Source organism: Lygodium microphyllum, chromosome 14 (assembly GCF_053477565.2).
Source record: "Lygodium microphyllum isolate KBCC chromosome 14, Lygodium_microphyllum_v1.1.10, whole genome shotgun sequence".
Taxonomy (NCBI): Eukaryota; Viridiplantae; Streptophyta; class Polypodiopsida; order Schizaeales; family Lygodiaceae; genus Lygodium; species Lygodium microphyllum.
In genome coordinates this window covers 40229625-40242639 of record NC_141148.1, presented here as the reverse complement: position 1 = coordinate 40242639, position 13015 = coordinate 40229625, and the positions used below count along the sequence as shown (strand labels likewise).

The 13015-nt window shown below is 41.5% G+C and overlaps 1 protein-coding gene across 8 annotated transcripts in view; it reads left to right on the top strand.

The window, feature by feature from the left end:
- Positions 1-2285: 2285 nt before the first annotated feature.
- LOC148025521 (dynein regulatory complex subunit 2-like) overlaps positions 2286-13015 on the top strand; it is a 152445-nt gene continuing 141715 nt past the window's right edge. For all 8 annotated transcript variants that reach the window (XM_087692692.1, XM_087692690.1, XM_087692691.1 and 5 more), the window contains exon 1: positions 2286-2588. The gene's annotated coding sequence lies outside the window, so the exon portion shown is untranslated. The remainder of the gene's footprint in view (positions 2589-13015) is intronic.

Sequence of the window (13015 nt, the reverse complement as noted above, 5' to 3'; positions counted from 1 at the left end):
GAATCAACCCAGAACCTAAACAAGAAGACCTAGAATCCTCATCAAATTCTTCTTAGTCTTCCAAGTGGCTACAAACAAGTTGATTAAGATCTTAGAACTTTTGAAAAAGAGACTACATGAAAATCCTAATGCAAATCTAAAACCTCTCAAAGAGCTCTTAGAAGCTCAATGATGGAACTTAATCAAAGTGCATGATCGAAACCTCCTTTATAACTAGACTCTCCTCAAAAAGAGCACCGAGTTGGAAGATGAGACAAGGATGTACGATCAACTTTTGACATAGAAGACATAGAAAGTGTATACACTGATTCATGATTAAGGGACGAAGCCTTAACCTTATGACTTGAAAGTATTGACAAAGACAAATCATAGTCGACTCCAAGCCTAAGGAGTGCTTCTTCCAATTACCAATATATTACATCACTTTACATATTGGGATACTACTACTGTTTGAGTTTTTGATAGTGTATCGATTGCACTACATTTTATAGAACCATAGAAAGTGCAACAACCTAGCATACTTGCACCATAGGGTGGCCAAGGAGACATGGAAAAAGTGGAAAGGGAGAGACCATTGTGACAAGGAGGTGCTTGAGGCTAAAGATGGAGGCGATGCAATTGGAGGAGAAGTTGGAGTGTGTTAAGGGTTTGAAACCCCTTGAATTCTTAGTGCTTACATCTTTCAATGTATGGTAAAATTATGTGCATTATGAAGTTGGCCAAATCATTATTTTTGAGCATCCAAAAGAACATATCCATGTCCATATAAATAGAAATATCATATTCTATTTCTACGATTAGTTATTTATTCATAACAATTATGTTTGGTCTTCACATCTACATAAGCTTTTGTTAATTTTCCATAGAATTGATGTGCCATCTTGACATGTAAGTTCTCATATACTCTTTTGTTTTTGTTGATAGGTTATAATTGTAGAAAGAAGCTAAAACACTTTTTCTCATGCACCTTGTTGAACTACACTGAGCCCCTACTCTCCATTGAAAGCAACCCAAGCAACCCTCCCCTTGGCCTCCCTTTTGAGACTTTAGTGTCTTCTAGGGCCCTTACTTGAACCTAAAAAATAGACGCCTTAAGATTGGGCTCAACATCAAGGGGGGTGTAGCCACCTTTGTGGCCCGCAAAGCCTAAGTGCATGGCTACTATGGTAAGTTCATCAAAATAGTTGTAAATTGGTTCATGGAAGTTCTTCTTCGCAATCATATGCTTCAATCTTATATTCCTTCTACATGGTGCTTACTTATTGATTCCCTCTCAAGCCTTCTTATCGAAAGAACTTTTGTAACCTTGACCATTGGATACTCATTTATAATTGTGAAGCACATAAGCAAACTTGGGCATCTAGAGCTTTATTCACACATAGACATTTACAAATAAAGAAATTAAACCGTAACTCAAGGTCCTCATTGTTTATACATATAGCTTCTTGAAATATATATACATAATTGAAAAGCACAACATTACACATAGGGTCTCTTTTGATAGCCTTAGTTAGCATTGCCCTTTATAGCATATACTTATTCAATGGTGCGATGACAAGGTGGTGCAGGTCCCAAAAAAAGTATGCAATGTTAGCTTAAGTTAAGTGGTTCACTTAGCCTTGAAACATGTAGATATCTTGCTTTTCAAGAAAGAAGAGTTTACTTTAGAAAGTTAAAGAAAAAGAGGGTGCTCCTTCTCTCTCTCTCTCTCTAAAGAGGGCAATGCTCTTGCGTGCGATAGTGCGCCCTTGTATTTTATCGTAAAATGCTAAGGCTCACATATATAGGAATTTTCCACAAAGCATAGATTGGGGTGTATAAAGTGTCTTTTGATGGCTATGTGTAGAATGTCTATGTCAACAAAACGTGCCTCACGAAGTACGATTGGTTCTTGTAATGTTGGGCTTTGCATAGTAGGCGTGGAGCACCTAGTTCAGATTTATTCTGGTTACACACTAAATGGCGGACACACACATTGCAAGTATTAAATAACCAATCAAAGTACTTCTTTAGGGGTTAGGCATTCGCAATCCTTTATAGACTAGAGATGACATGACCTGCTGTTCACCTACTAACAGGTGAACTCCCCCCGCCCACTTTAGAACGAGGAGTCTCCCTTGTCCGGTTCGTAAATTGGGGGACAAGTGTGCTCTTTTTGCATTTGCAACCAATCAAAAAAATGATAAACTTATTATTTTTTACTTTTTGGCAAATTGTATCCTTTTCGTGTGTAAAACCTTTGTACTATCTTTGCTCCCAGTTTGAAAAATTGCACGCCCACACGCTGTCCGTCGTCATTCGGTGTGGAACCAGGCCTAGAGGACAACGTGGTGAAATAAAGAGCAGCATGGGCGTTTTAGCCTGACAACTGCAAATTTGGCAGCCCAAGCGACATGCTCTGCCAGAAGGCGAGAAGGCTTCCTTGGCCTTGCTGGCGAGGACTCTCTTCCTCTCCCTCTCCCTCTCCCTCTTCCTCTTCCTCTTCCTCGTCTGTAGAGGCTCCTCCTGCGGGCGAAGCTCTTAGTGCTCCATGGTTGTTTGTCGGCCTTGGCAACCCCGGTCCGAAGTTCGAAGGCACCCGACATAACGTGAGTACAGCTTCTTGTATTCTCTCAGTAAGGCATTGCAAACCTTGTTCTTCACCTGACGGCATCAATTTGTGCCTCTAACATTGATACTAAATGCATTTTTTCTCCTTGCTTTCTTGACAAGGCATTGCAAATCTTGTTCTTTACCCGAGGGCATCAGTTTGTGATAGCATTGATAGTAAATGTATATTTTCTCGTTGTATTCTTTACAAGGCATTGTAAAAACCGGATGACATCAGTTTGTGCCTCAATAGTAAATGCATCTTTGCTCCTTCACCTTGACATTTTGGAAGGGGTTTTGAATCAGACGCCGCAAAAAACAGTTGTCGAAGAAGAGGCAAAAACCTCTTCTTCCAGAAAACCTTCAAGTTCACAGTTTTGACAAGGGATTTTGAATCAAATTACATGTATTTCGTCTTTTATAGCTAAGACTTTTGTAAACTTCAAGGTTATAAACGTTTTTTAAAGTTGAAGGTTATTTCTGAAAAATTCTAAATTTAGTTCACATTAAACCTCTGTTTTTTGTGGACACTGAATATGTAATGTGCCAAGACACAATCCAGTTAAGGACCGAAACATGCCTCTTTGTTAGAACTGATTGGCGAGTTCACCTTGGCTTCATATGGATGAGCAAAGGGCAGACTATTGACAACCTTGGGTTCCAGGTGGGACGTCATCATGGAAGTCCAACAGTTTTTACCAGTCTCGAAGTACGATATCATGTTCTATTAGGATAATTACTTGCATTGTGCTGGAATAGCACTTTGTAATTTGGAAAATGATTTCTCCTCTACTTTAGGCATATTGTTTGCTGCCCAAATTTTGGGCCTCTCATGTAGAAAAGTGCACTTGGATGAGTGGACCACAAGCTTTCAGGTCTAGGTGTGTAAAGATAAGGATGTATATAACTGTTACTAAGGGGTAATGAATTCAAGGTTGTATGTTGACATTATCCTATGGTAGCCAAACTGCATAGTTCAACCTTACGAGGTTCAAATACCAACGCAGCTATGTACATTCCACTGCTATCGTGTGAAGGCTGCCGTGTACTTAGCCCCACAAGACAAGGTAGCCACTATAGCCTGCTCATTACTTAGTCACATGAAATGCATGAACAACCCCGAAAGAAACCATGTCCACTACTAGATTGCCTAGTGTTTGAACCATTAGCCCAATGTGAATCACTATGAGCTTGTAGATGCAAGTCTCTCCCCTTGGGAAGTGATAATGCATGTGACTAAGTACCTTGCAGACATATGAAGATTTGCTTAACAGCCTGCCAATGTATGGTCCACGGGCTGTGCACATTGTGCTTACTTGAGATACTACATATTGAATGTTGGGGCGTGTGTTGCAAAGATAATGAGACAGCCAACAACTTGGTTGCAAATTGCAATCTGGGACATCTCTTCACCATCATGCATAGACAACTTTAAGCTTGGCTCCATCGGAGTGCACATAGGTTTGCAATCTTGCACGTTAAACTTATGTTAAAGCTTGACCACATATGGTGAGTTTTACATGATGATGCCATGCCGATTTTGGGTGAATTGAATCCCCAAATAGTTGTGTAGACAGCCCATATCTGACATAGCAAATGCACGTTTCAATTCGGCCTTGAAATCTGCAATTTTATCCTCTTTAGGTCTAGTAAGCAGCATGTTGTCCACATAAAGAATGATAATCAGCAAGTTCACCCCTTCATTCTTAATGTATAGAGTGGGAGCAATGGGACTATTTTTGAACCCTTTGCTGGCCAAATAAGCATCAATTTTAGAGTAGTATGCACGAGGAGCGTGCTTGACCATAAAGAGCCTTATGCAACTTGCAGACCATGTACTCTTTCCTTTGACCACAAACCTTGGAGGTTGTATCTTGTGGACGTGAAATTTTTGAGAAGCTTTAAACTTGCTAGTAACATTTGATTAAGTTAATTATCAAATGTGCAAGGTTGGAAAGCACGTGCTACACATGGCAGTTATTTCATGGGGCTAGGGACCTATCAGAGTGAAGCAGTGCGAAGCGTATGGCCGAGAGAGAGAGAGAGAGAGAGAGAGAGAGAGAGAGAGAGAGAGAGAGAGTGGAACATAGAAAATCTGCAATGAAGAATGATGTGTAAGGTAGCAGATATGTACACGTGCACAGAGTGCATGTCTATATATGTCTCCACCTCAAAGATCTCACAGGCTGTGAACCTCAAGTTATATGCAGGAGTCTCCATGATCATAAATTTGGAATTCTGCGACTAGAGAATGTATTTGAGTGTGTGCTGAGGGTAGGCAATAAATAGCGGAAAAAGAGATGGTAAAAATGTGTTGTTGGCTGCATTTAATGCAGTTGATTGTACTATCTGATTGTACGGATAGCCTGTTCGATTGCACTGTTGATGTGGCATCACACGTGTGACTTGTCTAGTGCTGCCATGTGGCATACTTGCAAACTGTACTGACTGTACGGAATTGCCACATGCCACTTACAACACACACAATTGATCGAATGCTTGACTGATAGGAAATGCATATATACACTACCTATCTTTTAAGGATGCTTGTCTAGGGGATGACAATCTTTAACACCCCCTCTTAGATCTTGGATGGGGCATGAGGCCAAGGGATCTGGAATGATATCAAAGTGCGCAATGAGGAAGGCTGGACCGTTGCTCGCCATCTGTTGGAATGTCCTCTGATTGTGCTGGGAGTCAATCAGAGAGTTTGGTGGCGGAGTAAGAAACTCCTCATTTGAAGAAGAATCCTCGAGAGGCACGGGCTCTAGAGGTACAAGTGTTGGTGCCCAACTATCTCACTTGGATCGCCAAGAACGGGGTGTTTCTCACCCCCGTCTGAGGTTGAAACTTCCATGAACTGAACATCATGGCTTGTGTAGACATCTCGCTTGACGGAATCATACAATTGGTAACCTTGGGATTGCGAGCTATAGCCCATAAACACCTGTCTTTTGGAAGCCGCTTCAAATTTGTCACGCTATGGTTTCGGGATTTGAACGTAGGCATCACACTCAAAAACCTTGAAATAAGAAACATTTGGCTTAGATCCAAAATACGCCTCATAAGGCGTCATACCAACAATAGCGGAAGTACGAGAGCGATTAAGGATGTGGACTGTAGTAGCCATAGCCTTAGCCCATAGACACTGTGGCATTTGTCTATGCTCCATCGTGGTACGGGCCATCTCGATCACATTGCGATTTTTCCACTCTTATATTCCATTCTCTTGAGGAGTGTTTGTTTTGGCAAACTCTTGGTGGATACCATGATTTGCACAAAAACGAGCAAGCGCATTAGAAACAAATTCTCTGCCCTTATCCAATCGTAAGGTCTTCAGTTTTCGGCCTGAGCTGTTCTCCTCAAAGAGTATTCAATCTGTGAAGTCGGAGAAAGCCTTCGATTTCAGCTTCAAAATATAATCCCACGTTATCTTGCCGCAATCATCCACAATCACCGTGAAATACAAGCTCCCTTTAAGGGACTCCCTCCACATTGGTCCTCAAAGATCGATAGAATCAAGCTCCAAAGGTGTTGAGGACCACCTTGAAGCCTTGCTTGGAATAGCATCATGAGTTTGCTTACCACGGATGCAGGATACACATGGCTGCTGGCTCACCATAATATCTGGCAAACCTCGAACAAGCTGTCCCCTAAACACCTTCCGAAGGTAATCATAGTTAGAGGTGGCTAAACCAAGCATGCCATAGCTCGGATTGTGTTTTAGAGGTAAGAAGAAGCGAAGTCGAGACTCCATTCTTCTCATAACCTGACGCAAGAACTTGTCGTGATCCATGATCAAGAATTTGAAAGAAATCCACATCAAACTTGACCAAGAGGCCGAGGGCACAAATCTTATGCACCGAAAGCAGATGGTATTCCAAGACCGACACATAAAGCACCTCAGAAGTATGGGCACCACCTTGCCCATTTGGAATAAGCTGCATGTTACCTTGTCCCTGAATAGAGATAGAACTATCACCAATGAGAATCTGCCTATGCGACGGCCGCAAATGAGTAACACCTGTTGTAGAAGGAGTCACGTGTCGGGATGCACCACTGTCAACAATCCACTCCAAAGTGTGGGGCCGTCAACGCAGTATCAGAGGCCTTTGGGGTCGATGCCTTAACCACTTCCAACTGGAGGAAAGCAGTTGATGAGGGAGCAACCACCGCTCCGAAATCCTTTGAAGATTTCTCCTTCTTCTCCTTGTCGAGGCAGTTCTTCTTCCAGTGACTTGTCTTGCCATAGATGTGACAAGTGGACTCCTTTTCCTTGTCCTTCTTTGATTTGTTTTCCTTCTTTTTCTTTTGGTCTTTTCCCTTCTTTTGAGAGGACTGACCTATCAATGCCTCTGATTTGGAAGCATTGGCCCCTTTCAATTGCTCCTCTTGGTCCAAGACCATAGGAACCAACTCTTCCCAATGAAGAGTCTCCAACCCCCCCCTGAGGTAATCACGGCGGAATAAAAACCATTGAAATGAGGTGGTAACTGTGAAAGGAGAGTTATCACTATGTCTTTAGAAGTAATCACCTTTCTTGTGTTTTGCACTTGTATTTGAAGCTGCGTCAGGTTGTTGATATGCTCCCACATGGAAGATGACTTGTTGACACTCATGGTCCTCGTTTGCACTTCTAAAGAAACTCGTTTCATGATGGTCATTTTGTTATACATTTGATCAAGCTCCAACCATATCTCTGGAGCCACCGTTAAATGTTTTATATGGGAGATCACAGCTGTAGTGCATGAGAGATAAAACGGGTGGATGCGAGTATTTAGTTTGTTCCAATGTGGCTAAGCCTTTGCCAACTCCAACTTATCACTTGTAGAGAGTTTAGACTCGTCTCTCGATGAAGGATGATGGATAGCCTCCGTAACATGCTTCGCCAAATCATAGGACTCCAGAATGGCAAGTATCATAACATGCCAAATGCGGTAGTTCTCGCCATGGAGCTTTTGATCTGATGGAAGAACTGGTAAAATAGGCATCTTTGGGTCCATCATCTCTTGAAACTCTGTCTCAGCCTCAGAAGACATTTGCACCTAAAATGCTTGCACAAAACACAAAAAGCAGCCGCCTATGACTATGAGTATGCAACTTGCTAGGGCTCTTCTCTTTTGGTCCCGTTCCTTCTTCACTGGTTAGAGGCCATGAAAAGGTAAAATTTGCACTTGAAGGCCCAAAACACAGTCTTTTTCCTTCTTGAACAGCAAAAATCAGCAGTAGCTTTAGCAACTTTGGTCCTTTCTCACACGCGCATGCTCACCTCAGCCTTGTTATGATGCACAGCCCTCCCGCTGGCCCTTGAATGCTGAAAATGCAGCCTTGTGTCGCACTAAAATCTCCTCTTTAAGTAGGTCCCCACCCTTAGTCAGTCCTTCAATGCTCTGATACCATGTCAGAGTGAAGTGGTGAAGCAGATGACCAAGATTGAGAGATAGAGTGAACAGAGAGAGGAGGGGGAGAGAGAGACAGTGGAACACAAATTTGCAATGAAGAATGCTGTATAAGGTGGCAAATATGCACACGGGTGCCGAGCGTACGTCTGCGTATGTCTCCACCTCAAAGATCTCAGAAGCTATGAAATTGGGATAGTTGTTTTGACCCTAGGATAGTTCTTTGGCCATTAAGTGTCAGTGGTGACACTAGGGACTACCATTAATTAATTAATTAATGCCAGTGTAAGGGTCAATAGAGGTTGGGAACCACTTTAGGTTGCAAATGGCCTAGCCAATTTAATTTTGGATCGGCACATTTAATTTTGGGTAGGGTTAGAAGGGCTGAAATTAATTTTCAAAATTAATTAATTCTGAAAATTAATTTATTAATTGATGGATAATGCTGAAAAATGTCTCTAGAAGGCTGTTGCTTAAGAAAGGAACAATTGCTGGTTTGATTTGTAGTAATTGGAGAACCTTTTGGTACAGCTGGCAGTAGGAGAAGACAATTCAACAGCAGGCGACAATAGTTCCAGCCCTCCCAAGCGTAGGTGACAGCATCTGGGGGCTGTTGACAACATTTATTACTGTCTTGGTAGGAGGCCTGTCACAAGATCTCAGCATTTCTTAGCCACTGTTAGCAAATCTGAGCCAAATTTGGTGGACAACAAGAAGGATTTTGCTGTAGTTCCTAAATTTTTACAAAAACTAGGGTTTAGCAGTCATATTGGGGCGGTGCCATTAGTCAACGGCATCGTACATTGAAATCAACGCTTGAAATTCAAGCAATTGTCAAGGATTTCAGATGCCAGCTCATCCATTGTAAACTTAGGGTAGCATTTGGCCAGTTGGGGTTTGATTAGAGCAAGTCATGGGTGAAAATCAAGGGGCAATTTACCCAATTTGTTTGCTGATTATTTGTATAGCAAGGGGCTTTTGGATCAATAAAGGAGATTGTGATATCTCAGCTTGTATGCAATCCATTGGCAATATAAGTTAAAGAAATACCGAAAGGGGTGCAAGTTTTGGGGCCAACAGGGTGTCTATTTTCTAGGATTATTAAGCTGAAGTGTGCATTTTAGTTTATGCTTATTTATTGATTGCTGTAATTATGTGCTTAATCAGGTATTATCATCTTATCCAAGAGGGAAGGTTAGTTTCATTGTGAAACATAAACATCCTCATGTAAATGCCCTATAAAAAAATGCTATTTTTGTCCAACTAATGTACTTTCCAACTATAATTTGCAGCCATAGCAATTATACATCTCAATATATTGATACGGGATGTAGAAGCAAAGGTTTTCTCATTATCTATGCCCTTCTTCTATGCATAGCCTTTTATTACCAAGGTGCCATCAGCCTTGTGTTTGAGTTTAAAAGCACATTTTGTGCCAATTCAAGATCCCGAGTAGAGTTAGTGGCAATAGAGTCTAATTCTTCTTGCATGGCCTACTTTCAGTGTACATCTTGTTGAGCTTCATCCAAGGAAGTAGGCTTATCATCATCTAATAGTGAGCTCATGAACACATGCTCATCACAAACATTATCTATTTCCATTAAATCAGCCAAATGTGCCCCCCTTGCATCTTGTGTTGCATGTCTAGCAGTCCTTGTAGTGGGCTGAAGTAAAGGAGCATCCATTCTACTCTCTTGGAGTGTTCGTAATAGCTAGGAATTGTTTTAGCTGCATTTACAACAACCCTTTCATGCTTTATTGGATCTTCATTGCATGAGGCAATCCAAGATCAAGTGCTTGCTATTCGGGACATCGCCAATGTCTTGGATGGTTGGCATTTCAAACAGATCATGTGAGAATGCAACATTTTCAGCAAATATATCATCTCAATTGATAAATATTTTTCTTGTGTGTGGATCATACAAATGATGGCCGTTGCTCTCCAAACTGTAGCCATAAAAAATGCATTTCATAGCTTTGTCATTGAGTTTTCCAGGATGCTCTTTCGGAATATGTGCATAGGCTATGCATCCAAACATGTGAAAGTAGTCAACTTTGGGTTTCTTGCCATGCTAAGCTTCAAATGGTGCGATTGTCCTTAGTGCTTTGCATAGTACGGGGGAGTTTCGGAAACGGGAAAGACCAGAGTTTTCGGAGTTTTGCCCAAATTTTGGAAACTGGGAAATGATGTTTCGGATTGTACACTAAAATAAATATATTATTATGTGAATATGTAAATATATCAATGCCTATAATAACATGTACCGAAATTTCACACAAAACTTTTGAGTCCATGTTGTATGATTGAAATCATGATTCATTACACATGTCACGACTCACGAGTGAAGATTGAAGGGTTAAGACTCAATGGTTGAAACTTAAGACAGCTTAACACAATTAAGACTCAATTTTCAAAACTGAAGGTAATAAATGAATTATAATTTATGACTCCTAAATCATCTATGATCTAAAGAGTAGTGAAAACTGACATCAAGAACAATGGAGACTGACATCAAGAACAATGGAACAAGAATCAAGATGCATAATAAGTGAAATCAAGATACAATGATACATGTAACTATGTCATGTGAATAATCAATTAAAACTCCAACGTCCAGTGTTGAGCACTGAGCACTCTGTACTAGTCTTTGGACTCTAGTAACTACTGAGTAATAAGTATCAACATCAATGAAGGACTGGCAATTGTAGTCTGGACAACAAGGCTCGATGTCTTTGTTGGGAACGCATGCCAAGTGGTATTTCACGTGTGTTACGCTCCCTGAATTCTCTAATCCACAATAGTTGCACCGCCGGAGCCCTCATATCCCTTGATTGGAGTGACGTGTCTCCAATATGGATCCAACGCCATGATTAGCCTTTAGGTAATGGGGGGAAGAAGAAGAAGAAGAAGAAGTTCAAGAAGAAGAGGAGGAGGAGGAGGAGGAGGAGGAAGAAGAGGAAGAGGAAGAAGACGAAGAAGAGTAGGAAGAGGAAGAAGTAAAGGCTAATGGGGGGAAGAAGAGAAAGAGAAAGAAGAGGAAGAGGAAGAGGAAGATGAAGAGGAAGAAGAGGAGGAAGAGGAAGCAGTAAAGGCTAATGGGGGGAAGAAAAAGAAGAAGAAGAAGAAGAAGAAGAAGAAGAAGAAGAGGAAGAGAGAGAAAGAGGAAGAGGAAGAGGAAGAAGAGGAGGAGGAGGAGGAGGAGGAGAAGGAGGAGGAAGATGAAGAAGAGGAGGCGGCGGCGGCCGGAGCCGAAGTGCCCTAAAGGATGCCGAAACGCTGGTTTGCTGTTTCCGTTTCCGTTTCGGTCCGAAACGGCCGGCCTGTTTCGGCAGCCCTTTAACGCCGTTTCGGGGTACTAAGGTGCTTTGGTGGGTGTACAATTTAAGACATGATTCGCACATTGAAGGCCCTCGAGCGAAATTTTTTTGGCAGCCCTTTGCTCTTAAGTATAAAACGAGTCATTTCCATAAGTATCCGATTTTTCCTTTGAGCAACACCATTTTGTTGAGGTGTCATTCTAACAGTGGCTTGATGCTTGATGCTTAATGCGAGTTTCAAGCAAAAAATGTTTCCAAAGCATGAGACATGTATTCCGCCCCTCTATCTGTGTGAAGTGTTTGCAGCTTCAAGGTAGTTTCAATCTCAAGTTTTGCAACAAGATGTTTAAAATGCATACACACATTAGATTTTACTTTTAGTCCATACATCCATGTTTACGGAGAGTAGTCATCAATAAAAGTGGCAAACTCTCTATCTTTGACAATGCATTTGTCATCTTCAAACATGACTTGAAAGCCATGCTTATTGAAAATAGATTTAGACAACATTATTTTTGTGATGCTAGGCCCAAACAAGACATCTAGAAGCATGAAATTTGAACCATTTGTAGTAGTAATCATGATTGAATCAATACCATATACATCATAACTGTTGCTGTTTGCATATGTAACACGCTTCCTTGCAGGGGTTGAATGCAAATATGTGAAGGGACACTTCCAAGAAGTGATATGCTTGGGCCCCACTGTCAAAATACCATGTATTTTGCGTTTCAGCAACATTAAATGCTGAATCAGACATTGAAGAATCAAAATTACATGTAAGAAATGCATAGTTCTCCTCCACAAAGTTGGCTGTAGCACCACCATTAGAAGATCTGTTGTGGTTGATTTCTTTTGGACAGCCAACACTGGAGTCTTTCGTCTTCTCTCAGGCCAATTGCTTCCTGCATTCATCAATATAATGATCAGGCTTTTTGCAATAATGACATTTCTCATTTTTCTTGGACTTTTCTGTGTTTTGGGTAGTAGCCTATCCTCTAGCATTATGCGGAGGTGTTTGAGGTGCAAGACCTCTTGGTCATTGCAGATCACCAGTGACATAGTCCCACAAATCCTGTCACAAGAAGATTACGCACCGTAAAGCTCAAGAAAAGATAGTTGGTGCCATCAAGCTTGTCCTCTTGAGTGAGGATACCAAGGATGTTGCTTTGGTCACTATGCCCTTGACATACTTTGTTGCTTATGATGCACAAGATCCAATAGGAAAATACTTTATGCTGAAGTATAGAATGTACTCTCGTGAGTACCGAAAATCCCCACATGGGATTAGAATACAAGTACCTGTAAAGGAAATTGCTAGGGTTTGCACTGAGGACACATAGTGTACGACCACGACAGAAACACAAAGAGACAGACACAGAGGGCAAAACTCAAACCCTAAACACAACACTCAAAACTCAAAACTTAAACACAAACAGAAGAAGGGAGAGAGAGAACACAACTCTGAAGTGAATGAATGCTGTAAATGAATGTAAGAGTGTACAATGTGCTCAAGGGTAGAGCAATGTCGGAGTGTGACGTCCATCGAAGACAGATCCCAAGTCTGTGACCACCGGTCAGAGTGTAGGAGTGCTGAATAGTGAATGGCAACAGGCTGATCACCAAAACGCAGCAGTCTGGAGGCTAGAAACTGGTAAATGCAGTAGTGTACCACCGATCGGAGGTTGGAAACTGTGCACAGTCTGCTG